The sequence below is a fragment of the Lepidochelys kempii genome, chromosome 2, assembly GCF_965140265.1.
Source record: "Lepidochelys kempii isolate rLepKem1 chromosome 2, rLepKem1.hap2, whole genome shotgun sequence".
In the NCBI taxonomy this organism is placed as follows: domain Eukaryota; kingdom Metazoa; phylum Chordata; order Testudines; family Cheloniidae; genus Lepidochelys; species Lepidochelys kempii.
Genome location: NC_133257.1, coordinates 170,282,096 through 170,308,808, shown reverse-complemented (window position 1 = coordinate 170,308,808; position 26,713 = coordinate 170,282,096). Strand labels below are relative to the sequence as shown.

Below are 26,713 nucleotides of genomic sequence, written 5' to 3'. Positions count from 1 at the left end.
TGGGGGAGGTTTAGGTTGGATATTAGGAAAAACTTTTTCACTAGCAGGGTGGTGAAGCACTGGCATGGGTTACCTAGGGCGGTGGTAGAAACTCCTTCCTTTGAGGTTTTAAAGGTCAGGCTTCACAAAGCCCTTGCTGGGATGATTTAGTTGGCGTTGGTCCTGCTTTGAGCAGGGGGTTGGACTAGATGACCTCCTGCGGTCCCTTTCAACACTGATATCTATGATTCTATAATTATTACTCCACCGATCTTTGTGTCATATACAATTTTTATCAGCAAAGACTTTATATCTACTTCCTGATCAGTAATAAAAACATTAAACAATATTGGGCCTCATACCAATGCCTGCAGAACCCCACTAGAAACATCCCCTTCATTGGCAATTCCTCATTGATAACTCTTTTTTCACATCAGTTACCCAGTTCTCAATCCATTAGACATGTTCTTTATTGATACTGTAGAGTGCTAATTTCTAAATCAGAATGTCATGCGGCACTAACTCAAATGCCTTATAAAAGTCTAAATATATTACATCTATGCAGCTACCTTTATCAAGCAAACTTGTAACCTCGCCATAATACTAAATCAGGTTTGACAAGACATCCAAGTACTAACTGGGATTAATTATATTCCCGTATTTTAATTCTTTATTAATTGAATCTCACATCACCTTTACTATTATTTTCTCCAAGATTGATGTCTGGCTACTGTGGTTGAAGTACTAACTATATCAGAGTAAATGTGTAACTCCACCTTCCTTTTCCCATTCCCCCCTACCCCCCTTTCTACTTGGTATTTCAGCTATTGGAACCAAATTCATGCCTACTCCGCCAGTAACTGAACTGCCTTCCATAGAGTTGCAGCAGCATTCGATATGACCCTGTGGAGAATGAGGGAGTTTTCTGTATTTCTTTATCACATGCAGCTCTGTTTATATGCTTGATATTATCCTGCTTGACTGCAAAGAAATCAGATAAGGCTGTTGGGGGAAACAAATGGGAAACAAAGTAATGACAAAGATAAAATGCCACCCAAGAGAATACCAAGGGTCTTTGAGGAAATAAATCTAAAAATAAACAAAGAGGAAGCTATTAATTTGGGAATGCCCACCTGCCTGGCTCCAACTAGATTAGCACAGTGGCAGGGCAGAGTGCAGTTTACACAAAACTTACATAAACTTTATTCTTTCCTTGCAAGACCCAGGCATATAAACTTTTTGTTGTTTTATCCCTTTTCTCTGCTAGCTGTATTCTCTTGGGCTAATAAACAGCACTTTGCTTTGAAGATGCTGTTTTGGAGTCACTTTAGTCAGCTGCTGATCACATGCCCCTGTAGGAAAAGGGCAAACACAGTTGAGCCTGTCTTGTTAATACAGTTATGAAATATGGGGGCTACCACCCAGAGAGTCACATGTGTTGAACCACAAGATGCCACACTTGAGAGAGGTTCAGGAACCCTGGTCAGTCACCTGAGGGCTGCACTCAACAGGGACTAAAAGCAACCTAAAGCGTAGCTCATCCTGTAATGATGACAAACCCATGGAAAATCTCCTTTGCCCACCATCCAGTTTCTCTTCCTTTATCTGAGCCTGCATCAAAGTCAAAGGGTCTGAATCTTCCTGAAGTCCAGAGTTACTCACACCAGTGTCAAACTAATCAGAGAGTGGAGTTAGGCCTTTAATGTTCAAATGTAGCCACATAATAATTTCTCTGTCAACTGACTCTGATTGACACAACTGTGAAAACATTAAATGATCAAAGTGAGAAGCTGTTGTAGCTCTGAGGAAGAAAGGGTCTCATATTAAAAACAAAAACAAGAAACAAACAAAAAACAAGACAGAGCCCAGATAACCAAAGAGCTATATTTCTTTTTGCATAAGTCCCCTCTTTTCAAAGCTGTGTTAGCATAGAAATCTATAGGCTGGTCAGATTGAAGTCAATTGGGAACACTCATAGACTAACATGCTATTCAAAATGGGAAAATCTGGCTCAAATAAAAATTTTCTGAGGTATGGAGCTGCAGAGAATTGTACCGTGTAAAAAGTTTCCACCTAGAAATGATCTTGTAGCTTCTTTTTAAACTTAACCCTTTCAGATGAACTAGGGCCCTAAACGCTAGTATAATTAGTGCCCTACCAATTTCATGACCATGAAAAATGCCTTATGGGCCATGAAATAAGCCCTCCCCATGAAATATGATGCCTCCTTCTTCCTAGGAGCGCCCCAGAAAATGGGGCTCCTAGCTCTGGCTGGGCTGGGGAGGGACAGGATTTGTCCATTCCTTGCACAGCCACTCTGAGGAGAAGAGGCCAGACCCACCTCCAGGAGCCTCCCCATGCTGCAGGATGTGCTGGGACTTGGTAGCAGCCCCAGAGATTGCTGCAGCTGGAGGAGACTTGTGGAGTTGGGTCAGATCTTCTCTGTGCTGCTGGGAGTGCCCCAGCAAAGGGGGCTCCTAACTCTGGCTGGGCTGGGGAGGGATAGGACTTGTCCATCCCCTGCATAGCCGCTCTTTGTTGGGGGCAGAGATCAGACACACCTCTACCTCCAAGAACCTCCTGCAGCTGCAAGAAGCTGCAGTTGCTGCCTTTAGAGTCCAACTCTGAAAGCAGCACAGGAGTTAGGGTGGCAATCCCAAGCCCCCTCTCCCCCGCAATAGGTTTGCGACCCCCTCACAATCCCCTTTTGGGTCAGGACCCCCACAGTTACAACACCATGACATTTCAGATTTAAACATCTGAAAACAAGAAATTTACCAATTTTCAAATCCAACGGCCATGAAATTGACCATAATGGACCGTGAATTTGGTAGGGCCCTAAGTATAAAACACACAGTTTTCAGTGCTCATTGTGTAAGACTGAGATTTCAAAATGAATCTCTATGAAGTGAGACTCCAGGGAAACAGAAATGTTGTATAACATATATAAATATTTATTCCCACACATAATGTGTGTGCTCTCAATGCTGATCTAACATGGTCCTTCAAAATGTATTCATATTATAGGCCAAATTATATTTTCTGCTTCATGAGTGCGCTCATGAGGGCAAAGAGAACCTTTCCCCACCAAGCAATGCCTGTGAAGGAGGAAGGAATAATCTGCTAGCAGATGTGGGCAGGGCCAAAACTAGGCAGGGTGTGAAGGAAAGGACAACGAGCTAGAATGCGCGGTGAAAAAGCTCAGGAAGCCCTTGTTAGCATTGATAGATGGGGATGATGTGGTCAGAGCAAGAGGCGAGGAAGATGACTCTGACAGTATCCTAAAACGTGCTGATTTTTTAAATTATGTTTAGTGGTGGAAAGGTCTTCAGATTAAATAATCCACAGAAAATAAGGGGACATTTATAGCTTTAAACATAATCTATTATTTTTGAAAGAAAATGAAGATTTATGTTCTGGGGTCTTAAAATATGCAATTGAATGAAGCAGCACAGTAATAAAATGCACTGAAAGCTTGTAACCCATAAATCAGCAGAAATAATGCTTTGAGCTGCCATTGTTTTTCATATCTGTCTAACAAGGACCAACTCTTCCACTTACTAACATGTATATAAACAGCTTGTGGCAGCACAATTACCTTTTAACAGGCTTATTTTTTAATAGTGATGAACCACACTGGAAATAATGAGCATCCACTTTTACCTGTAGGAAGAAAATAAGCATCTATTTCTCCACAGTCCCCAGTTACCTCAAAAATGTAGGTCATATATAAGTTATCATCACCAAAACGCTCCGGCACCAACAAAACGACTGTAGTAAAGAGGGATCCGGTGGACCCAGATTCCAGCACATACTGTGGATTCTGATTTTTATTTAAACTGGTTTTACAGCTGTAACCGAAGTCCCAGGGGAGCCAACTGAGGTCACTCAATTAGGGTAACCTGCAAATGGTGGGGCAGACAATCCCCCAAACTGGTGGATATTCCAATACTTAGATTTACCAAGCCAGCACAAAACAGCTTCTACAATACCTTGCTGGCCACCCAGAAGCCATCAACATAGTTCCCTTAAAGTAACCCAGCCTCAGGCCTCCCCCAGATACCCAAGTCAAATATGATGAGGATTACTGAAAATCTTATTCATCGTATAAGAAAGTTCTACCAATCCCAGAGGATCAGACACATTACCTCCCAGGTTAATGAATATTCCAGATCTTACCCAAATACACGCTTACAGCCAATTCTTATTAACTAAACTAAGATTTATTAAAAAAGAAAAGGGAGAGAGAATTGGTTAAAAGATCAGTATACATACAAACATACAATCTTGAGATTCAGATTCATAGCAGAGATGGTGAGCTTTGTGGATGCAAAGCGTTCTATCAGAAAAGTCCATAGGTTATAGTCCAATGTTTGTATTGAGGGTGGTCCAGTCAGAACTGGGATCTCATTCCTGATGGCTTAGGCTTTCCCTGCATGAAGTCTCAAGCAGATCCGAGATGACAGGCTCAGTACCCAAGCCATTTTTATACAGTTTCAGGCCTTCTTTGACAGCAAGGAGTCCCTCGGTGAACAATAGGCACTCATGGGGATTTTGAAGTGGACCCATTTCCAAAGCATCTCCGGTAAATATCCACACAGATTAATATAAGGCAATTGCCTGTTTTTCCATCATTCGCAGATGATTTGCTATACACTTCAAAGAGAGATGAATACAGCCACATCCTATGTTCACAGTTCATTTAAATGTTAAGATGTTCTTTTGATCTCTGAATTAACAGAATACAGCATAGACAGGGACTGTTTGATTACATTGTTGACCTCTACCAATATATATGTAAACACACAAAAACACCAACATTATCTCCCCCTATATCTTTAAGGGTTGAATTTGAGTCATTTATCCTGTAGGATGCTTAACCCTTTCTGGCCATGTGTCACAACACCCATGAAAACCATTCATTTACCTGGATTTACTCCTCATTTACTATTGTGTAAGAGGAGAATCAAGCCCTGAGACTTCATTAACAGAAGCATTTAACATATATTCTGTAATTCTTACCGCCCTTAGACATAACAAGGATTTGTTTTTTTTTGTCTGGCCTTGCTGTCTTGAAAAGAAAGTATATGTTTCTGTCTAGTAATAGTAATTTGACTGAAAGGACCAATTACACTCTATAATACACTAATTGCACTGTAGTTGCAATTATAGGCTCTGATTCAGGAAAGCTTTCCTATTCAGGAATCACATTCAAGCACCTACGTAAATGCTTTTCTGAATCAAGTAACCAGACTGCAATAGTTAATTAATTAACAGATTTTATTCCATTCAGCCAAACATTAATGAAAATAACGCAACATGAGGAGAGATGTAGGCAACGCTCCTCTGTTCCCTGGTTAGAGCTTCACCCAGAGGTTATTATGCAGATTTTAAAACTGGGACTGAACGCAGAGCACAGTTACTAGGTAACAACAAACAGAGTAAACAAGGATGCATGGTAGATGGTGACCAGTAAACTTAAAGACATGATCAGGGTGTATTATATATGGAATATTATTAGATGTGCAATTCTGTCTAAAAAACCAATGCAATACCATAGAATAATATTTCTCTCCAAACTGTGACTACACCTCTCCCAACCAAGATTGCATATATACACCCATGCTGCAATACTAATTTGTTTCTGACAATACACGGTATGAATAGATGACTAATAGTAGTAGATGACAGAAAATTATAGACCTATAAATTTGGTAATTGTTCTTGATTAGTCTAGGGTAATACTGTTGTACAATGCTTACTAACTCAACAAGCAGAGACTATTCTCAAAAGCATAGGTGAGAACCCCTAGAACCAATCAAGTTAAACAAGATGGTTAAGGCTATATGACTCCATGGCTAGGATCGCACAAAATCCCTGGCCAGATCCCTGGCACAAAGACAATTAAATAAAGCAGACAAAGATCTGGGCTTACCCTTTGCAGCTTGGACCATGAGTGTATATGCCATGCTGAATTACTATGTGCAGATATAGGAGAAAGTTAATTTTAAATCTAGTATCTGAAAGATGTGAAGTACAAGTTATTTGATCACACCCACCTCAACTCCTTCTTTATTGCAGTTACAGTCATCCAGCCAGAGAACAGAAAATATACCACATATAATAATAGAATATCAGGGTTAGAAGGGACCTCAGGAGGTCATCTAGTCCAACCCCTGCTCAAAGCAGGACCAACACCAACTAAATCATCCCAGGCAGGACTTTGTCAAGACTGACCTTTAAAACCTCTAAGGAAGGAGATTCGACAACCTCCTTAGATAACCCATTCCAGTGCTTCGCCACCCTCCTAGTGAAAAAGTTTTTCCTAATATCCAACCTAAACCTCCCCCACTGCAACTTGAGACCATTACTCCTTGTTCTGTCATCTGGTACCACTGAGAATAGTGTAGATCCATCCTCTTTGGAACCCCCCTTCAGGTAGTTGAAAGCAGCTATCGAATCCCCCCTCATTCTTCTCTTCTGCAGACTAAACAATCCCAGTCCCCTCAGCCTCTCCTCATAAATCGTGTGCTCCAGCCCCCTAATAATTTTTGTTGCCCTCCGCTGGACACTTTTCAATTTTTCCACATCCTTTTTGTAGTGTGGGGCCCAAAACTGGACACAGTACTCCAGATGAGGCCTCACCAATGTTGACTAGAGGGGAATGATCATGTCCCTCGATCTGCTGGCAATGCCTTTACTTATACAGCCCAAAATGCTGTTAGCCTTCTTAAATAAGAAATAAGAAAATACATAAATAAATAAATAACCCTACATAAATAAGAAAGCACTTGAGCAATTATATTTTCAAATATTTTAAATTAAATATTCATTGATTAATTTAAGTAGTGGAAAATGCATAAAAATTCAATGTTCACAAACTATTTGACACTAGTAAAAAAGATGAAATTCACTAAATATCTTGCTCACTGTGAATAGTTCACCCAGCTCTTAATTGAGTCTTATTGTTAGGGTTGGTTAATGTTCATTGTTTAAGATCTTCTTGATTATGTTGTGTATTCATTTCTGGTTTTCTTATCTGTTTAATGTAATGAGAACTTAATCAGGCAACTGTCAACTTAAGCTATTTATTTTTAAAGCTAAGGAACATTTCTCAATAAACGTGGAAATATTTCATAATCCTAAAATAATCACTGTCCTTTTCACAATAACTAAATCTAGAGACCTTCATAAAATATAACCAGGAAAACTACCAGACTCCAGAACTAGATTATTTTCGGTTAATGACCTGTTTACCAATAACTAATAATAATTTAATTTGGAAATTTAAAACGTGAATTGGATGGGAGCCAGACTAATTGTAAACACAAGGAATACAATGGATTTCTCAGGATCACTTACAGACTAACAACTCATGGACAAACCTGATCTCCTATATTACTAGTGGGACAAATGGGGATATATCAGCTTGGACACCAGCTTCCCCCTAAACTTAACAAATTGAATTCCTGATCAAATAACAGAAATAACCTTGATGGCTATTTTTGAATGAAGAGTCTTATTGACTTCTTGCATATTTCAGTCAAAATACAAATAGTTTTTTCTCTACTTTCATTTCCCAACTCGTCCGATCCTTTTCTGTACCAATGTCTCTCTCACATCTACTGCTTTCTCCTCTGCCTTTTTACAATTTTCTCTCTTCCTTCTTTGCAAAGCATAATTTCTTTCCTTCTCATTCTCTCTTTCCTCTTTGCCTCATTCTCCCTCATCCAACCCATTCCTCTGACCCAGTCTGCAAAGTCCCTCCCTCTTGCTCCTTTTCTTTTGTTGCCTCATTGCTCTGCATTCCGTCACCTCTACAGTTCACTCAATCTCTCCACATTTTCCATGGGGTCACTGCTTCTCTTGCCTCCAACAGCCCAGAATCACACACCTTCTCCCTCTTTTTTTTCTCACTCCTGTGAGCACACAGACACATGCCTTCTTTCTCCATTGCTTTTCAAGGAGGTTTCCTCCATCACTAGCCTCCCAGACAAGTCTTCTGCGGTCAGCCAGCTAAATACTGCCTCCTCTCTCCTTCCTAAATACCTTGGCAGCTGCTGATACAACTGAAGGCTAAGTAGATGCTGGTACCCTTTTGCTCTGCCTGTTGTCAGTTGCCAGTTTCTTCACTGATCTGTCTTCACTGTTTGTAGCTGGAAGCCACACTGAAGCTTGAAGAACATCTTCCTTATATTGTAAGCCTTATGAGAATGTCCACACTTTGAGCTGGAGGTTTAAATTCCAGCTTGAGGAGACATACCCGCTAGTGCACTAGAAATAGAGTGTAGACACCAGGGCACAAGAGGCAGGAGAGGTCAGCCACTCTGAATGTATACCCATCTGAGACACTAGACACATACACGAAGTGACTAACTCATCCCACCTCCATAACTACACTCTATTTTTAGCACACTATCTCGATCAGAGCTAGAGTGGGTATGTGTTCTCAAGCTGGAAATTACACCTCTAGCTTCAAGTGCAGACATACCCCGTGGTGGTGGCAGCAATAAGGTCCAGGGACAAAAGGTAAAATAGTTTCTACCTTGGGGAAGTTTTAACCTAAGCTGGTAAAAATAAGCTTAGGGGTTTTTTCATGCAGGTCCCCACATCTGTACCCTAGAGTTCAGAGTGGGGAAGGAACCTTGACGCGTGTTCACAACACAGTGCTTACCTAGCACAATGGGTGCCTGGCCTCTAGGCACTACAATAACAACAACGAGGAGGAGGAGGAACTGGATCAACTACAGGCATCTAGCCAGCCTTGAGATAACGCTGAGAAACCCTGGCACCATCAGTGAAGCAAAGGCATCTCTTGCAATCATCACTTAGGATTTTCTCAAATGTAAGATTGTATCTAAAAACAGGAGTTAGCAGTCATGGGCTTCATGGACTGCCTCTGGACAAGTGTTGAGGACAGTGAATAATTAATTATTTTTAATGAAGACACTTTCAACTCTAAGGAGACTGGTTTGCATTGTGAAGTTTAATCTTTTTTCAAAATAGGGATTACAGATTTTTTAAAATGAAAGCTGAGATAAACGCTGGGACCTGAAAATTTCTGCAACAGCAATGTCTGCATTTTTATGGGTCTGTCTTTTCTCTGCTGCATCCCAGTGTTCATGGTGCATCTTCACACTCCATCTAATTGACATCAAAATGACCTTTTATTAAAAGACTGCCAAAACACAAGCAAGGTCCAACAGCCCTGAAAAGGGGTTACAGGATATGAAGTAAATTCAGCCAACCTTGAAGAACAGTTTATTCTGGATTGTGACATGTGAGAATGCCAGACTGACAAAATGATATACAAAGTTCTTGGTTACATGCCAATGTTATAAAAGGTTAAGAACTCAGGACACTGTTTATAAATAAAGTGAGGGCAGGGGGTGGGAGTTTTGAGTGTTGTGTGTTTTGGTCGCATATTTTGTGGACAAATCAGAATGAATAATACAGAAACAAACTGTAAGGGGATAAAATGGATTATGCATAATGCATTCATGTTAGAACCTGGTTGGGTTTTATGCATGTAGACTTTTTATGTGCAATTAGATAGGCAAAACTTGTATTTCACCATTTGGGATAGATAGAATTTGGTAATTAATAACTGGAAGTCCATATTTATTAAGATAGTTAGAGATGGAGATGATCCAGGTGTGTGAAATGCATGAAAAGTTAAGCAATAACAGTTTATATTTTTGGACATGTAATCCTAGCAAACCAAAATTATACTGAAATTACATAGATTAATATTTTCTGTTTCTAACATTTTGTTGTCTCTCACTAGCAGGCATAGTCATATATATAGCTGGTTGAATAGTAAAAGAAAACTGATTCATGAATACTTTTGAAAATGAAATCACTTATCTTGGTTTGCATTATTCAGAGGGTCATCTTATTATTTGCCAGTATTTTGATTACTATCTGATTAGAACACTTTCATAATCCCACAGGATCCACAAAGGATTATTTAAACCATAATTTACTGTGAAAGTTTGATATTTGTTTAAAATAGTTTTTACACCCACATTGCATTGGTGCAAATGACTACATTTCACAATCATAGATTATCAGGCTTGGAAGGGACCTCAGGAGGTCATCTAGTCCAACCTCCTGCTCAAAGCAGGAACAATCCCCAACTAAATCATCCCAGCCAGGGCTTTGTCAAGCCTGACCTTAAAAATCTCTAAGGAAGGAGATTCCACCACCTCCCTGGTGCAAGCTAATGTATATGAGGCTCCACACACACACACACAGTGTAGGTTTGAAAATGCATACACACAGTAAAATAAGATGGTCATATCTGGAAAAAGTATTAGTCAAATAATATTCCATACATTTTGCAACTATTCCTCAAATAAATCATATCACTAATATCTGACCACATGAGCAATAGCATGAATTTAGCAAAGTTCTAATAACTGCAGTATCCATTCCTAATGACCAAGCTTTGTGAATTAGCAAGAAAGTTAACTTACATAACAAAAAGACTGGGAAAATACATTGTGAACACAAGAAAGTAATTGATTTTGACAACTGTAGATCAAACTTTTCTTTTGTAAGCTATTCGATACAGAAGCCATTGCTCACCATATGTCTGTACAGTTGGTAGAAGAACAGGGCCATGATCTAGATGAGGCATCCAGGTGCAATCCTAATACAAATGCTAAATAAGAACAATTTTAATTATTTGTAATACTGTGTGGTATTAAGTATGCAATATGTTTTGTTAAAAAAATAAAGTAATAGAAATAAGGGACCTCACTACATTTCTATAGTGTTAAATCTTTCTGAAAGTTAGGGTGAGACTTCCGGAGGTGGTGGGGCGTTTTTTTTCATATTACCTTCTGAGGTATATGTATAAAGTTATGTACACATAGCACAAACATGCATCCATGTGCTTGTGCACACAAAAACAGCGGGGGTATCTGCACTGAAAGGGGTATGCTTCACTGGATGGGCCATAGCAAAGAGACACGGTTCCCAAACCCATCTCTCTCAGCATGCCAACGTCCAAATGTGGGACACAATAGTTTATTCACGCAGACAACTTAAAATGACGTAGAATTCCTTCCTTTGGTATAAATGACTCTATAACTTCAGTTTCACGATTCTCTATTTCTGAGATAAGTAATTTGTAATAATAAAAAAGTGAGGGACACCAGATTTGTAGGTAATATGGCGACTAAAATGAGTGACATCCATCAAAAGGGGGAAATTGACGAGGGATACAAAAAAGTCCTCAATACAGTTATGGGGAACAGATACAACTAAACTATCCATACAAGGACCCGACCAGACCCTTCTCAATTAGTACAGTGCATTCTCTTATGTTTATGTGACTATGGCAAGAAAATTTGATTTAAAACTCTGTAACAAGAGAATAATTTTACTTAAATTGTCTTGCCTGTTTTGATGGGATGTGTACCACATACAGGCCCTGACTAATTAAGGTGGGCCTGCAAGGCCAGTTGTGTTACCTGGCTGCACCAGAAAGGACAGTATGGAGCCCCGTTCGGCAAGAACAGGATGGTTGATATAAAGAGAGGAAGTTTGTAACAGAATAGGACTGCAGGGAGAGAGTCTACAGCTGCTATCTGGGCACTAGAAGGTGGAGATATCTGGAAAGCACAGGATTGGAGCAAGCTCCTGTGGCAGACCTGACAAAAGGGCAGGAACCCGACCTCTGGGGAGAGCCCAGGGAGTGGTATGGTACAGACCTTGGCTGCTGGCTGCAGGTCCCCTGGATTGGTACCCAGTTCACAGGGAGGGCCTGGGTTTCCCTACCAGCCACTGAGAAGGTAGAATAAAGACCCCTAACATAAGGGGATAAGGATAATTCAGAGCCTGTAGGGATGCAATGACCACTGGGCCCAGAGTCAGGGCTGGAGACCTGACAAAAAGGTCTGGGAATTATTCATTGGACTTTGTTGAACTTTGTTACCCTGAAACGGGAGGACATAAATATTGTGACCTGGCTGGAGGGCCACTTACAGCAAGAGACCCCACAGCAGTGGCAGAGGCAGGGAGTACCAGACTGAACGACTGCTGCTATACCACATTTGGACAGAAGGTGGATTCTAGGGTGAGTGAACCTCCTTCACACCTACTTTTGCCACTTGAGCAGGGCTCGGTCGCTTGGAAAGAGAAAGCAAGGCTTAACATTTTCTAAACATGCATAATTTCTACCGGTTTGAAATCAAAGCCCCAATGGTTTTGTTAAGGCAACATCCTGATTAAAAGAGTTACACTTGTCCTATAAGTGACCAAAATCAATATCAGGAGACCCCATGGACATTCATAATGAACCAACGCTGCTGAAATATCAGGCAGCAAATACTACTAGCAAACGGTTTGAGATAAATTCACAGAGAAAAAAAAGAAAAAAACCCAAACCTAGTGATAAAATTAAGAGTAAATTTGAATGGCGAATAAATCTGAGGAAATTGCAAGCTGCTCGTACACATATGTCACTGATAACTATGTCCCACTCTCTTTCAGTCTATCCTGGAAAAAGCAGGCAAAATGCCAACTGAAGTCAATAGGTGTTTTACCAGCATGAGGAGTTTAAAGTTTGGGCTGTCAGTCTCTTGGCACTCAAGCCTTGGCACATGCATCAATGCAGACTCACTCTCTGTCCCCACACACATACTTCAAAACATAAATGATTAAGAACATTACCCTGATGCTGTGATTTTCATCAGCTTATAATTTTCGCACATGTCCCGACAACCATGCAAACTTTTCACCAGGAGGCTTCTAGACAAATGGCAGCCAGCTGGGAGGGGTTTTGCTGCCAACATTTAATTCTCTAGTTTACTGATTATAACCTGACACTGTACTATTTAAGCACACTCATTATAGAACTCCCATTTGTTCTAGCAGAGTTCCACATATGGGAGGACTGAAGAATGTGATGTCCAAGTTAATTAGTGTCCAAGTAGTACAAAGAGCATTGACGATACAGATTATACATATTCTTTCAGTGAAGTGGGATATGGGTAATTATACACTGCATCTGATTTACAATTAAGAATAGAACCATATTGCTACAAAAAGGCACATGTACCGTAGATTGCAAAACAGATACTCAATTTAGAAAAATGCAAGTAAGTGGTAAAGAGAGAGTTTTCTGAGAAATATTAGTTAGTTTTCAAAAGTTACCATGGAGGACTTTGCTAGGAAATCCTATCCAATATGAGATGCATTAAATTCATGAAAACCACAGTAGCTGCTAATTTGAATTTATGCAAGCTATTTATGAGATACTGTGAATAAACTGTTTACAAAAAAAATAAGGAGAATGCTAATCAATATTTCAACTAAATTTAAAGCATTCCTGGATGCCCCAAGAGATTCTTATATGCCAGAAACATTTTACTGTTAGTCTCTGAATTCTTATGCCCACTAAATTGTCTTTTCCAGTATTTTTTTTCTGCAGTTGAAGAACAGAGTTGATCTAAGAGAGGACACTGATTTTTGTGGCACTGTCCTCTGAGGCAAGAGTAGAATAGACAGCACCATAAGTTTACTTGGACCCATCAATAAATGTTATTCTAAAAGAGAAAATAAAAGTGAAAGGAACACTCAAACCTCGATCAGAACCATTGAGACAATTAATAAAATATAGAAGCCAGATCCCTTTCTGTGCAGAAGGGGATGGGGAAGAGATGCTGTCTAGAGACTACTTGGCCTAATAATGTGTGGAAACAACAAGAAGAATGAGCAGAATCTAAAACCTCGTTTGCTCAGTTAACAAAGACGTTTTCTTGGTAACACTTGGGTTACGGTTGCCAGCTTGGTAACATTTAAAAACCGGGCACTCCACAGGAGGGCCAGAATGTCCCTTGACCCACCTCTCCCCTCCTGAGACCCCACCCATGTCCCACCTCTACCCCTCAAAGCCCTGCTCCTGCCCCACCATCTTCCCTCGAATGTCAAACCCACCTCCTCCTCTGAGGCCCCATCCCATCCACTCCTCTTCCTCTCTCCCCTCCGTCGCTCACTGCTTTCCCACTCGCAGCCCCTGCTGCCTGGGTCAGGAGGGACTTACCTGCGGAGCTGGGGCTGGGAGCTGACACAGGTAGGAGGTGGCCCTGGATGAGTAGGGGCTGGAGTGGGTGATGACGCAGCGACTTCTTGCCTGCCCTGCCCACAGTAAACAGACTTTGGGTGTCCTGTCAGTTGATATGACCAGACCCTGTCAGGTCCCCTTTTCACCCAGAGTTTCCTGTCAAAAACCAGGCACCTGGCCACCCTAACATGGGTAGATAGGAATTAAATTGGCAGATAAAACAACAAAAGCAAAGGGATTAACATGACAGCTTGCAGAGAAAAAGAAACTGAAGAGACAGTGATTAAAGAGATGGAAAGATGCAGGTATGAAAGGATGGAGTGTAAGTGATGCAGGGCCTGAGCCAAACACTGTTAAAATCAATGGAATTCATTCCACTGACTTCAGAGGGGTTTGGATCAGGTCCTTAAAGAGACAACAAAAATAGCACTTCCAAACCTTCATTAAATTTCTGCAAAATTTCTGCTAGCAACTGTGCATCAGGATAATCGAGTGGCCCAACGCGTGTCCAATCTCCTTTTCTCAACTGAAGTTCTGTGAAAGGCAACTTTGCTTTTTCAAACATAGTTGACTAAATTCTTCCTGCAGATGACTGCTTGCAGCTGCTATGGACTTCTGTGAGAGCCATACACAGAATTGCAAGTGCAGAATATGGCTTAAATTGTCTTCAAATTAAAAAAAAAACACCATAAAACAATTAACGATGGTGTGATGCTCATGTCACTCACACCGGTTATAATAAGGAGTAATTCCAGTAGAGTTTTTGGAATGATATTGGTGTAAAAACAGTATGAGAGAAGAATCAGTGCCATGTGCACAAAAGTGGCATTATACAAATAGCTAATAGATAGGCTGAGCAAAGGTTTTGAAGGACCAAGCTCCTCATGGCCTAATTTTCTTTGGGTTTAAAATGTGTTTGCTCTTTGTTCTATTGACAATGGAAAGACATGTTCAGTTCACAGCTGCTGTTGTTTTCTCAGCAAAGCAAAAAGAGACAAATACAGACTTGCTGAAAGCTCAAATTAAAATGAGAGAGAGAGAGAGAGAGAGAGAGAGAGAGAGAGAGAGAGAGAGATCTACTTTTAGATAAAACTATTTTGGCGTATTTACTTACCTACTAAAGGAAAAGTTCACTGTAAATGATTTGGAAGTAAATATTTTTAAATATTTGGTGGTTTTTTTCCTCTGTATTGACTCTTTAACAAGTTGTTAGACAAAATGTAAACAGATAAATTAGGTAGATAATTCCACAAGTAAAGAAAATACCAAGATAATGACATAATATGAATGAGTGACTCCTGGAGTGGGGCAGGGTTGCTGGCTGGGTTCCCCCCAAACCAGTCATGAGTGGATGGCCCCCTGGAAAGGCAGAGAGGCTGGCTAGGGTCCCCACCTCACTCCCACCACAGAGCAAAAGATTGTGAGGTGAGGGGCGGGAGGTGGGGGATGCTCCAGAGGTGGTAGCAGTAGCAAGAAGAATGTGGCCAGTGAAAAACCAAACCAAACAATAACCCACAATTAAGAGTTGGCAAGATGAGCCCTTGTATAGCAAGAGGGTATGGAGGCTGGGATTTGCCCAGTCAAAAAAGCACAGACATGCCTAGTGTCGAGGCACTGAACACACAGAGGCCTTGACACTAAGTTGGCCTGGCAAGAGGGGCATGCTCTGGGACCAGCTGATGCTTCTCTTGCATTCTTTGGTGTCCAGGAAGCAGCCACCTGAAATGATTATTGTACAGGTGGGTAGAAACTAATTGGGATTTCGTAAGGGGTTAAAAAGAGAGTTATAGGACAAATCCAGGACCTTTTTCTGGGCGTTATTCTCAAATGCTAAAGTGGAGGGTATGGTGAGAAGGCGCCAGGCATCCACGGGTTTACAAGGCCATAAGATATGTGAATCACTAAAAATGGGGAAGATTGGTAATTACTCACAAAATGTAACATATTTGAGTTATTCAGAGATGATGGAGTACAACTCCCTGATTATGGAGAAGATATATTTTAGCCAGTGTTAGGATGGGAATTGTTAAATACGTGGGGACCCAGCTGCGGGGTGGGAGTGAGGGCAGCCAACATAGTTGCTGGTGCCTCCTGGTGACAGGCGTCCAGTGCAGTACTAATTCCATAGGAGGGGTAGTTTCCTGATAAATCAGAATTGGAAATGGACTTAGGGAAGAGCATCCTCTAAAGAAGCTAGGGAAAGGGCTGGGACCTCATCACCCTCTCCTCATATAAGAGCTAAGGGGCCAGAGGAAGGGACATTATGAGCCCCAAGCCCTTTCCTTAGCTTTTTTAATGGACTGTGTGGAGGAGTGAGGAAAGGATTAAGGAAGGAATCATATCCTGCACTGTATGAGTTATTGCCAGATGGTTCCAGATAATTTCATAAAGTTGCATCCTAATAAAGCCACATCCCTTGCATCTTGTATTTCTTCCCATGTATCTGGGACAACAGATAATGGGAGAGAGTGAATATTCAACTGCTGGATAGAAATGGGTAAAACAGTTTTGAAAATTTATCAATTCCCCCCCAAAATATAGACTATTTTTAGAACTGAATTCAAATCCAGGAAAACAAAAGAATCAGTTATTTTCATAACTCTACTCTAGAGCTTTCATCTTATCATCTACAAGTTCCCATCCCTTCTGACAAGGTTGACATATCCTACCATATGCTGCTTGTGAGGACACTGGAGGGAGATGGTAGACATCAGGCCAGAGACAAAGAGGACAGGACAGTGGGACTGCCGGAGTATGCTTTCTACATAAGCACCTGGATCTCTGGCCCCACTCAGGAAGAACAGAACTGTGAAAGGATCTGGATAACAACCAAATAAAATTTAAAGTAATCTCCATAGCCTCACTTTTAGTTAGAGATTCAATAGTTCCTGAAAGAGCCCCACCCTGTTGTTCCTTTACCCAGACACTCTTACCCCCTCTCTGGACTCCGTTACCTTTGGCAACAAGTCCCTCTGTCCACAAGCTAGCCAAAATTTGTTTTTAGAAACAGAATATTTAGTAGCCTTGTGGCACTCAATCTGCAAGGAAGCTAGGTCCCTTTGGGATATACCTTGATGTTGAAGATGATGATTCAGTAATCTTAGCTAACACGTGATATATGTTAGAGATTAGTCTTTGTGCAAGGGGATGTATGCAGTGGGATGCTTAGTGTGTGTGGGGGGAGGGATTTCCAAGTTGACTGTATAAAGGGAAGACTCTGCAGAAATTATTTTGAGATTTCAATATCTAAAACAGAATATACACATAAATAACTTGCTACATTTTCAAGTCTCTCTTTCTCTCCTTGTGGATATTTTCCAGCAACTCACAATTTCCTTGGAATTATTAGAATATTTTAAAAGACTATATGCTATAGTTTTTTTATGCCTTGAATTGCTCATAAATATTGGAAATTCAAGCTATGCTGACAACTTTTGATTGATCAGATAAATCACAAGAGCTGGACAAAATATTTTTGACAGTTTTCCAATGGAAAATGAAGTTTCATCGAAGTACAAATGTTTTACAGGAACATGTTGATTTCAAAAACATTTTGGATGGGAAAGAGTTGTAACAAATTGTTTTGACTTTCTCATTTCATTTCATTTACACTTTTCTATTATATTAAAATATTAATGTTAATGCCATATTATACTTATATTAAATAGCAAATAATGTTATTACTATATAATTTTATATTACTGTATAATATTACCATAATAATTTATTATACTGTGTAAAACATTATCCAAATGAAACAATTGGAGAGTCTCAAATAGAAAAAAAATAATTCTGCAGGAAACGTTGGCTTTTCACTCTGATTTGTAATGAAGAAAAGTTTGAAGTGTTGGAATTTCAAAGGGAATGGAAATCACCTCTTTTTTTCTGTTTTCTGAATAGATACACATGTAAAGCACTTCCAGTGCAAATACACATATACATTTAACATTTGTTTTCAATAATATTGAGGTATGTGACATCGAAATTTACTGTCTATTGGCGTTTTTGCCAGTAAAGAAGTTTTCTCCAATATTCATATTCACAGAATATTCAAAGGGGGAGCAAGCATGGCTGGATGTAAATTCATTTTAAAACATTAAATAGTTACTCAACAACTTCTGTTCTAAACTGGATTCTTTTTCAGGTTCATTGATAAGACTAGGCCCTGGTCTACACTAGGAGTTGAGGTCGAATTTAGCAGCATTAAATCAATTTAACCCTGCACCTATCCACACGACAAAGCCCTTTTTTTTCGACTTAAAGGGCTCTTAAAATCGATTTCCTTACTCCACCCCCGACAAGGGGATTAGCGCTGAAATCGGCCTTGCCGGGTCAAATTTGGGGTACTGTGGACACAATTAGACGGTATTGGCCTCCGGGAGCTATCCCAGAGTGCTCTATTGTGACTGCTCTGGACAGCACTCTCAACTCAGATGCACTGGCCAGGTAGACAGGAAAAGCCCTGCAAACTTTTGAATTTCATTTCCTGTTTAGCCAGCGTGGCAAGCTGATAGGCACAGGTGACTGTGCAGATCTCATCAGCAGAGGTGACCATGGAGTCCCAGAATTGCAAAAGAGCTCCAGCATGGACCGAACGGGAGGTAATGGATCTGATCACTGTATGGGGAGATGAATCCGTGCTGCCAGAACTCTGTTCCAAAAGACGAAATGCCAAAATATTTGAAAAAATCTCCAAGGGCATGAAGGACAGAAGCTATAACAGGGACCCGCAGCAGTGCCACATGAAACTTAAGGAGCTTAGGCAAGCCTACCAAAACACCAAAGAGGCAAACGTCTGCTCAGGGTCAGATCTGCAGACATGCCACTTCTATGATGAGCTGCATGCAATTCTAGGGGGTGCCCCTACAACTACCCCACACCTGTACCACTCCTGCAAGGGAGCCTCACGCAACAGGGATGAGGATTTTGGGGATAAGGGAAGATGATGAGGAGGAGGAGGTTGAAGATAGTGCACACCAGGCAAGTGGAGAAACCATTCTCCCAGACAGCCAGGAACTGTTGATCACTCTGGAGACAGTACCCTCCCAACCTGGGCTCCTGGACCTTGAAGGCAGAGAAGGCACCTCTGCTGAGTGTACCTTTGTAAATATAATACACGGTTTAAAAGCAAGCATGTTTAATGATTAATTTGCCCTGTACAGCCAGTACAGCTACTGGAAAAGTCTGTTAACATGTCTGGGGATGGAGCGGAAATCCTCCAGGGACATCTCAATGAAGCTCTCCTGGATGTACTCCCAAAGCCTTTGCAAAAGGTTTCTGGTGAGGGCAGTCTTTTTGCATCCTCCATGGTAGGACATTTTACCACGCCAGGCCAGTAGCACGTAGTCTGGAATCATTGTATAAGAAAGCATGGCAGCGTATGGTCCTGGTGTTTGCTGGCATTCAAGTAACATCCGTTTTTATCTCTCTGTGTTATCCTCAGAAGAGTGATATCATTCATGGTCACCTGGTTGAAATAGGGGAATTCTATTAAGGGGACATTCAGAGGTGGCGGTTCCTGCTGGATTGTTTGCCTGTGGCTGAACAGAAATCATCCCCACTGTTACCCACACGGTGGGGGAAGGGGTCAAGCGATCATCCCAGAGAATTGTGTGTGTGTGTGTGGGGGGGGTTAGTTGGGTTTGTGTTGCACGTGAACCCAAAAACAACAGCCCCTCCTTTTAAATGGCCAGTGTGTCTTTTGAAATACGACTCTCCCTTTTTTCCTCCTGCAGCTGGAAATGTTTCAATGCTGCCACTAGCATCTCCATCCCAGAGGCTAGCACAGATAAGAAGGCGAAAAAAATGCACTCGCGATGAAATGTTCTCTGAGCTCATGCAGTCCTCCCGCACTGAAAGAGCCCAGCAGAATGCGTGGAGGCAGACAATGTCAGAGTCTAGGAAAGCACAAAATGAATGCAAGGACAGGAGGGATGAGCGAGAGGAGAGGTGGTGACATCATGATGAGAGGAGGCAGGATGCAATGCTAAGGCTACTGGAGGATCAAACTGATATGCTCCAGTGTATGGTTGAGGTGCAGAAAAGGCATAGACTTCCACTGCAGCCCCTGTGTAACCAACTGTCCTCCTCCCCAGGTTCCATAGCCTCCTCACCCAGATGCCCAAGAACACATGGGGTGGGGAGGGCCTCTGGGCACCCAACCACTCCACCCCAGAGGACTGCCCAAGCAACAGAAGGCTAGCATTCAATAAGTTTTGAAGTGCAGTGTGGCCTTATCCTTTCCTCCTCCCCTCCTCCCCCACCCCACCCTGTGCTTCCCTCCTCCCCCACCCATCAGGTTACCTTGGCAGTTATCCCCCCATTTGTGTGACAAATTAATAAAGAATGCATGAATTTGAAACAACAATGACTTTATTGCCTCTTGAAGCGGTGATCGAAGGGGGGAGGGGAGGAGGGCCGTTGGCTTAGAGGGAAGTAGAGTGAACCAAGGGGGCAGGTCTTCTTCAAGGAGAAACAAACAGAACTGTCACACCGTAGCCTGGCCAGCCATGAAACTGGTTTTCAAAGCTTCTCTGATGCGCAGTGCACCCTGATGTGCTCTTTTAACCGCCCTGGTGTCTGGCTGCACGTAATCAGCGACCAGGCGATTTGCCTCAACCACCCACCCCGCCATAAACATCTCCCCCTTACTCTCACAGATACTGTGGAGCACACAGCAAGCAGTAATAACAATGGGAATATTGGTTTTGCTGAGGTCTAACCGAGTCAGTAAACTGCACCAGCGTGCTTTTAAATGTCCAAATGCACATTCTACCACCATTCTGCACTTGCTCAGCCTACAGTTGAACAGCTCCTGACTACTGTCCAGGGTGCCTGTGTATGGCTTCATGAGCCATGACATTAAGGGGTAGGCTGATTCCCCAAGGATAACTATAGGCATTTCAACATCCCCAATGGTTCTTTACTGGTCTGGAAAGTAAGTCCTTTGCTGCAGCTCTTCAGACAGACCAGAGTTCCTAAAGATGCGAGCATCAGGTACCTTTCGCGGCCACCCCATGTTGATGTTGGTGAAATGTCCCTTGTGATCCACCAGTGCTTGCAGCACCATCGAAAAGTACCCCTTTTGGTTTATGTACTGGCTGCCTTGGTGGTCCGGTCCCAAGATAGGGATATGTGTTCCGTCTATCATCCCACCACCATTAGGGAATCCCAATGCAGCAAAGCCATCCACTATGACCTGCACATTTCCCAGAGTCACTACCCTTGATAGCAGCAGCTCAGCGATTGTGTTAACTACTTGGATCACAGCAGCCCCCACAGTAGATTTACCCACTCCAAATTAATTCCCGACTGACTGGTAGCTGTCTGGCATTGCAAGCTTCCAGAGGGCTATTGCCACTCACTTCTGAACTGTGAGGGCTGCTCTCATCTTGGTATTCTTGCACTTCAGGGAAGGGGAAAGCAAGTCATAAAGTTCCATGAAAGTGCCCTTACACCTGCGAAAGTTTCACAGCCACTGTGAATCATCCCATACCTGCAACACTATGCTGTCCCACCAGTCTGTGCTTGTTTCCCAGGCCCAGAATTGGCATTCTGCAGCATGAACCTGCCCCATTACCACCATGATGTCCAAACTGCCAGGGCCCATGCTTTGAGAGAAGTCTATGTCCATGTCCTCATCACTCTTGTCACTGCACTGCTGTCACCTCCTTGGCTGTTTTTGCAGGTTCTGGTTCTGCATATACTGCATGATAATGCGCGAGGGGTTTAGAATGCTCATAACTGCTGTGGTGATCTAAGCGGGCTCCATGCTTGCCATGGTATGGCGTCTGCAGGAGAGCAGGAGAGCAGAGTTGCAGGGTAAGTGGTGGTTGGATGACGAGTTTTGCAGACCTACTGCACTATCTGCTGCCAGGACACAACAGCTGAGCGGGCTACACACTTGCCGTAGTATGGTGAGACAAGAGCAGGAGAGCAGAGTTGCAGTTGAAGCGGCGGATGACGACAGTAATATAGAGGACCTGCAAGACCACCAGGAGAGCAGAGTGACAGTGGAAGCGGTGGTCGGAAGACCAGTTTTTCCGACCTACTGCACTGTCTGCTGCCAGAGCAGGAGAGCAGAGTGGCAGCGGAAGTGGTCGTTCAATTACGATGGTTAGCAGTCCTACTACACCGTCTGCTGAAAGCAGTATGGTGCCCGCACGGAAAAAAGGTGCAAAACGATTGTCTGCTGTTGCTTTCATGGAGGGAGGGGTGACTGACGACATGTACCCAAAACCACCCACTACAATGTTTTTGCCTCATCAGGCATTGGGAGCTCAACCCAGAATTCCAATGGGCGGTGGAGACTGCGGGAACTGTGGGATAGCTACCCACAATGCAATGCTCTGAAAGTCGATGCTAGCCTCAGTACTGTGGATGCACTCCGCCGCCTTAATGCGCTTAGTGGGGACACACACAATCAACTGTATAAAATTGCTTTCTAAAAAATCGACTTCTATAAATTCAACCTAATTTCGTAGTGTAGACATACCCTAGAAGATGGAAAGGGGAATTATTTAGTCCCACCCAAGTTCATGACTCCAAACTACAGCCTCAGACCTCCCCTCTCTCTGACGAATAAAGATATAATGATTGAAAAATGCCTTCCATTCCATACCTTTTGAATACACAAATGCTTTTATTTGAAAATAAAATCTTTATAGGGAAAACAGTGACACATCATGCTAGGTAATTGTAAAATGCAACATTATTCCTCAGTCATCGTATTATCAGACATAATAGCCATATTATTTTGAAAATACCATATAAAACAAGGTATCCTACAGATAATGGAGATGGTTGAGAAAATTTTAATCCAATCTCAATCTTAAAGACAACTATCTCTATAATTTATCAGCATGTTACTTATTTTCTACCCTTCAGTCACTCAGTTTAATATCCATAAATCGGTCGTTCCATTTCCCGACATGGCTTCTGCCAAAACCTGTCATTTCTCCCTAACCATTTACTTTAAATTGTGTCATTTATTGCATAGGAAATGAGCTGTGCTGCAACAGGAGACAGAAAAGTAGGTGGAACAAAATCTTACCTTCATTGAAGATCCTCCCCATGCTGAATTTTCTGTCTGTTGCCAATTTCATAGCGTTTACTATCCGCATTCCTTTCATTTTTACTGACTCCGTAAGTTAGCCATTTTCAAATTCTATGAAAGTAATTTCCTGGATGTAAATAACTCCAGTGAAGATATTTCTTTGTAAATTAATATCACACAGACACACACCACTGCCAACTTATTAATATGTATTCCATCCAAAAACCTGTATAATAATATTAGTGCATGATTAACAAGTCTAGAGCTCAGGGAATTATTTTAAGGTTGTAGGACCCCTTATATAATGAGTAATGGTAGAGTTTTGAATCATATGATCACACGCTGTGTGTCAAATACATTACCAACAGTTCTTCTATAGTCTTAGAGCCCTGTTTGATCAGTACCTTACTTTACATGTAGTCCCACTGGACTCAATATAAGGGTTGCAAAATCATGTTCTTAGATGCACATTTGGCCTTCTTTAGTGTTGTGACAGAAGTTACATATTTTACAGAAAAACATATTTTATAATTTTAGGCCCAGATCCTGCTAAGATATGCACCCGAGTAACTATATAGATGTGCATTGCCCTGCTGAACTCAATAGCATAAGTTGTATGAAAATTGGTCAGGTACATTTCATAAGTGTTTGCAGGATAGTGGCTTTTACCAGCAGACATGAATGAAAATGTAGTAGCATATATAGTGTAGGCTAAGTCTGCAGCTATATGAGCTTCATAGTTAACTTCCCAGAATTGAACCTTCAGGATTGGCTTCTGCTTGAAAATAACCTATACTGTATTACCCATTATTACGCTTACTCTGTAGTATATTGTATAAGAATATGTATACTGTATATGCAAGTGACTTTAATGAACTTTCTGGCATATACAGGGTAAGTAGTACATAGCACAAGATACCACACATACGAATCTAAGAATGTGAAAGAACTGTATATTTTGTGCAGTATATTATTTGAGAAATAGTAGGTGGCCCTGTGATTGAATACTCCATTATAATGCATATGCACAAGGGCAAAATTAAGGTTGCCCTTGTCACCCGAATGTGTGATTTCCTGAAAATTTTGAGTGCTTTACCCACAATTTTAAAGTTCTCTTTATGGTTTTTTTTTAATGTTATTCCCTAGGTATAGGTTTAGAAGAGATTGAGGGGTTTGGGGGTCGGGGGAGGGGAGTGTTTGAGTCGGTGGAGGAAGCGATGGAATTTCCTACAATAGATTTTATTATGTGAAAAAAAAAATCCATTGTGTGAACCTATTTGGGTGCACACTGCTGGAATCCTGTCTCCCACACAACTTACCATTCCTATAGGACCAAGGGTCCCTTTAGTACAGTGGATCTCAACATTTCCAGATGACTACCCTTTTCAGGAGTCTGATTGGTCTTGAGTACCTCCAGTTTCACATCACTTAAAAACTAGCTGCTTACAAAATCAGACATAAAAATGCAGAAGTGTCACAGCACACTGTTACTGAAAAACTGCTTGCTTTCTCATTTTTACCATATAATTATAAAACAAATAAATTGGAATATAAGTATTGTACTTATGTTTCACTGTGATACTAAGCCTTATATAAGTTTTTCACTTGTGAGCCTTGTCTGAAGCTCAAGCCCTACCACCAAGGGCTGAAACATGTAACTTAGCTTTGTGGGGGGGCCCTATGGCATGGGACCCCAGGCAGTTGCCCTGCTTTCTCCTCTTAATGCCAGCCCTGCATTTGTGACTCCCCCTCCCCCCCAAATCCATCCCATGACCACCCTTGGGGTTGGAAGCCCCAGACTGAGAAACACTGATCTAGATGAGTTGAGTACCCTCTGGAAGACCTCAGTACACGTACCCCTGTTTGACAACCAATGCTTTAGTGTAGCTTAGGAAGTATGTTGCAAACCTTAGGCAGCTTTTAGGTTACAAGGTATGCAATAAGTGCAGTCCTGACTTACTCACTGCTCAATTTTTTTAACGATGTGGTCAAGATAGCCATATACATACACATTTACATTGTACTTACTTGCATTTCTAATTATGCTAAAAAGTAATTAAAAATAATTTCAATGACCTATTCATACATGAAGTGTGATTTTCAAGCATTGAAAAGTCAAATCAAAACCGATCTCTCTGGAACACGCAAAGGCATTTCTCCTAAATGAGATCTATTTCCATGACACATTTCATCTTCTACTCTACCTTGTTTTGAGGCTAGAACTCTTTTTAAAAGATCACAATCTTCTAATAAACTGCAAAGTTGTACAGTATTTTTTTCACTTTTCACATATTCCAGAAAGTCTATATTATGTTTGGTTTCAGAGTAACAGCCGTGTTAGTCTGTATTTGCAAAAAGAAAAGGAGTACTTGTGGTACCTTAGAGACTAACCAATTTATTTGAGCATAAGCTTTCGTGAGCTACAGCTCAGCTTATGCTCAAATAAATTGGTTAGTCTCTAAGGTGCCACAAGTCCTCCTTTTATATTATGTTTGATGAAACATAAATAGAGAAAAAAATCATTTTCAGGCAGTGAACAAGCCAAGAAGATCATTATCTTATCAGTGAAAGTTATAAGGGTTAGATTGGGAACGTTTATGCCGCTTTAAGAATAGCAAAAGCAGCAACATTGATTCTGTAGGAGAGTCTGAACTACATTGTTTGAAGAAGCTTTGCTGAGCAAATGAATATTTAACTAGTAATGTTTTCTCGGGCTCTTTACTCTTGAAGTGATGATGTCTACTGATCCAGCCTGTGTGTGTTCAGGAACATGGTAAGAATGTATCTGAGTAACTAAAGGAAAGCAGTAGCTGTGTACTGCTTATTGAACAAGCAGCAGTTGAAAAAGAGTAATGATAAGCATTTAAATTAAAAAAAATACAAAGAATTGTATTTCTTCAACTATTTAAATTATCCTCCGAGTTGTCATCTGTATGAATTATACTTAGCTCTTTGGGGCTAGAGGGCGCATATGTGTTACATAATGCACATGACTAATAACAGTAATTATACTATATTTTACTGTTAGAATTAGGTTTAGGCCATTTCAAATTTTAATATTTTAATTGTTCACCCATTGTGTCAATTTAGGGTTTTTTATGTTACCTTAGGCTCTACCCAAAACTGTGGCCCAGTCTAAAAAAACAGAGGTGAAGAAATATTCCTTCTGCTCTACAATGTACCTCATTTCAAATAGGCATGAAAAGTGTCTTTAGTGTCTCAGGCCATGTCTATACGTACACCACTGTTCCACTGCAGTGCGTGTGGTATGCTCTCCCGACAGGAGAGAGCTCTCCCATCAGCATAAAAATCCCACATCCGCGAGTGGCATTAGCTATGTCGGCAGGAGAACCTCTCCCATCGACATAGTGCTATGCACATGAATGCTAATATTGCTATAACTTATGTCGCTCACGAGGGGTGAAATATTCACACCGCTGAGCGACTTAAGTTTTTCCTGACATAGGCTATAGTGTAGACACAGCCTCGGGGAAGGTCATAGTGAGTTGTAAGGCTTTCTCAAAGAAGCTATCAGACGAAGGAGATGTGAGAGTAGCACCAAGAAAATCAAGGCCTGATTTTCAGAACTTTGGTTATAGGTAGAC

The 26,713-nt window shown here is 41.3% G+C and overlaps 1 long non-coding RNA gene across 1 annotated transcript; it reads right to left on the bottom strand.

Moving 5' to 3' along the window:
• Window positions 1-8,947: 8,947 nt before the first annotated feature.
• On the bottom strand, window positions 8,948-12,753 carry LOC140905994 (uncharacterized). The gene is made up of 3 exons (XR_012157021.1): window positions 12,661-12,753; window positions 10,570-10,645; window positions 8,948-9,123 (listed from the first exon to the last, which is right to left on the bottom strand). It is a non-coding gene; the product is annotated as an uncharacterized lncRNA (long non-coding RNA).
• Between the last annotated feature and the right edge of the window lie 13,960 nt (window positions 12,754-26,713).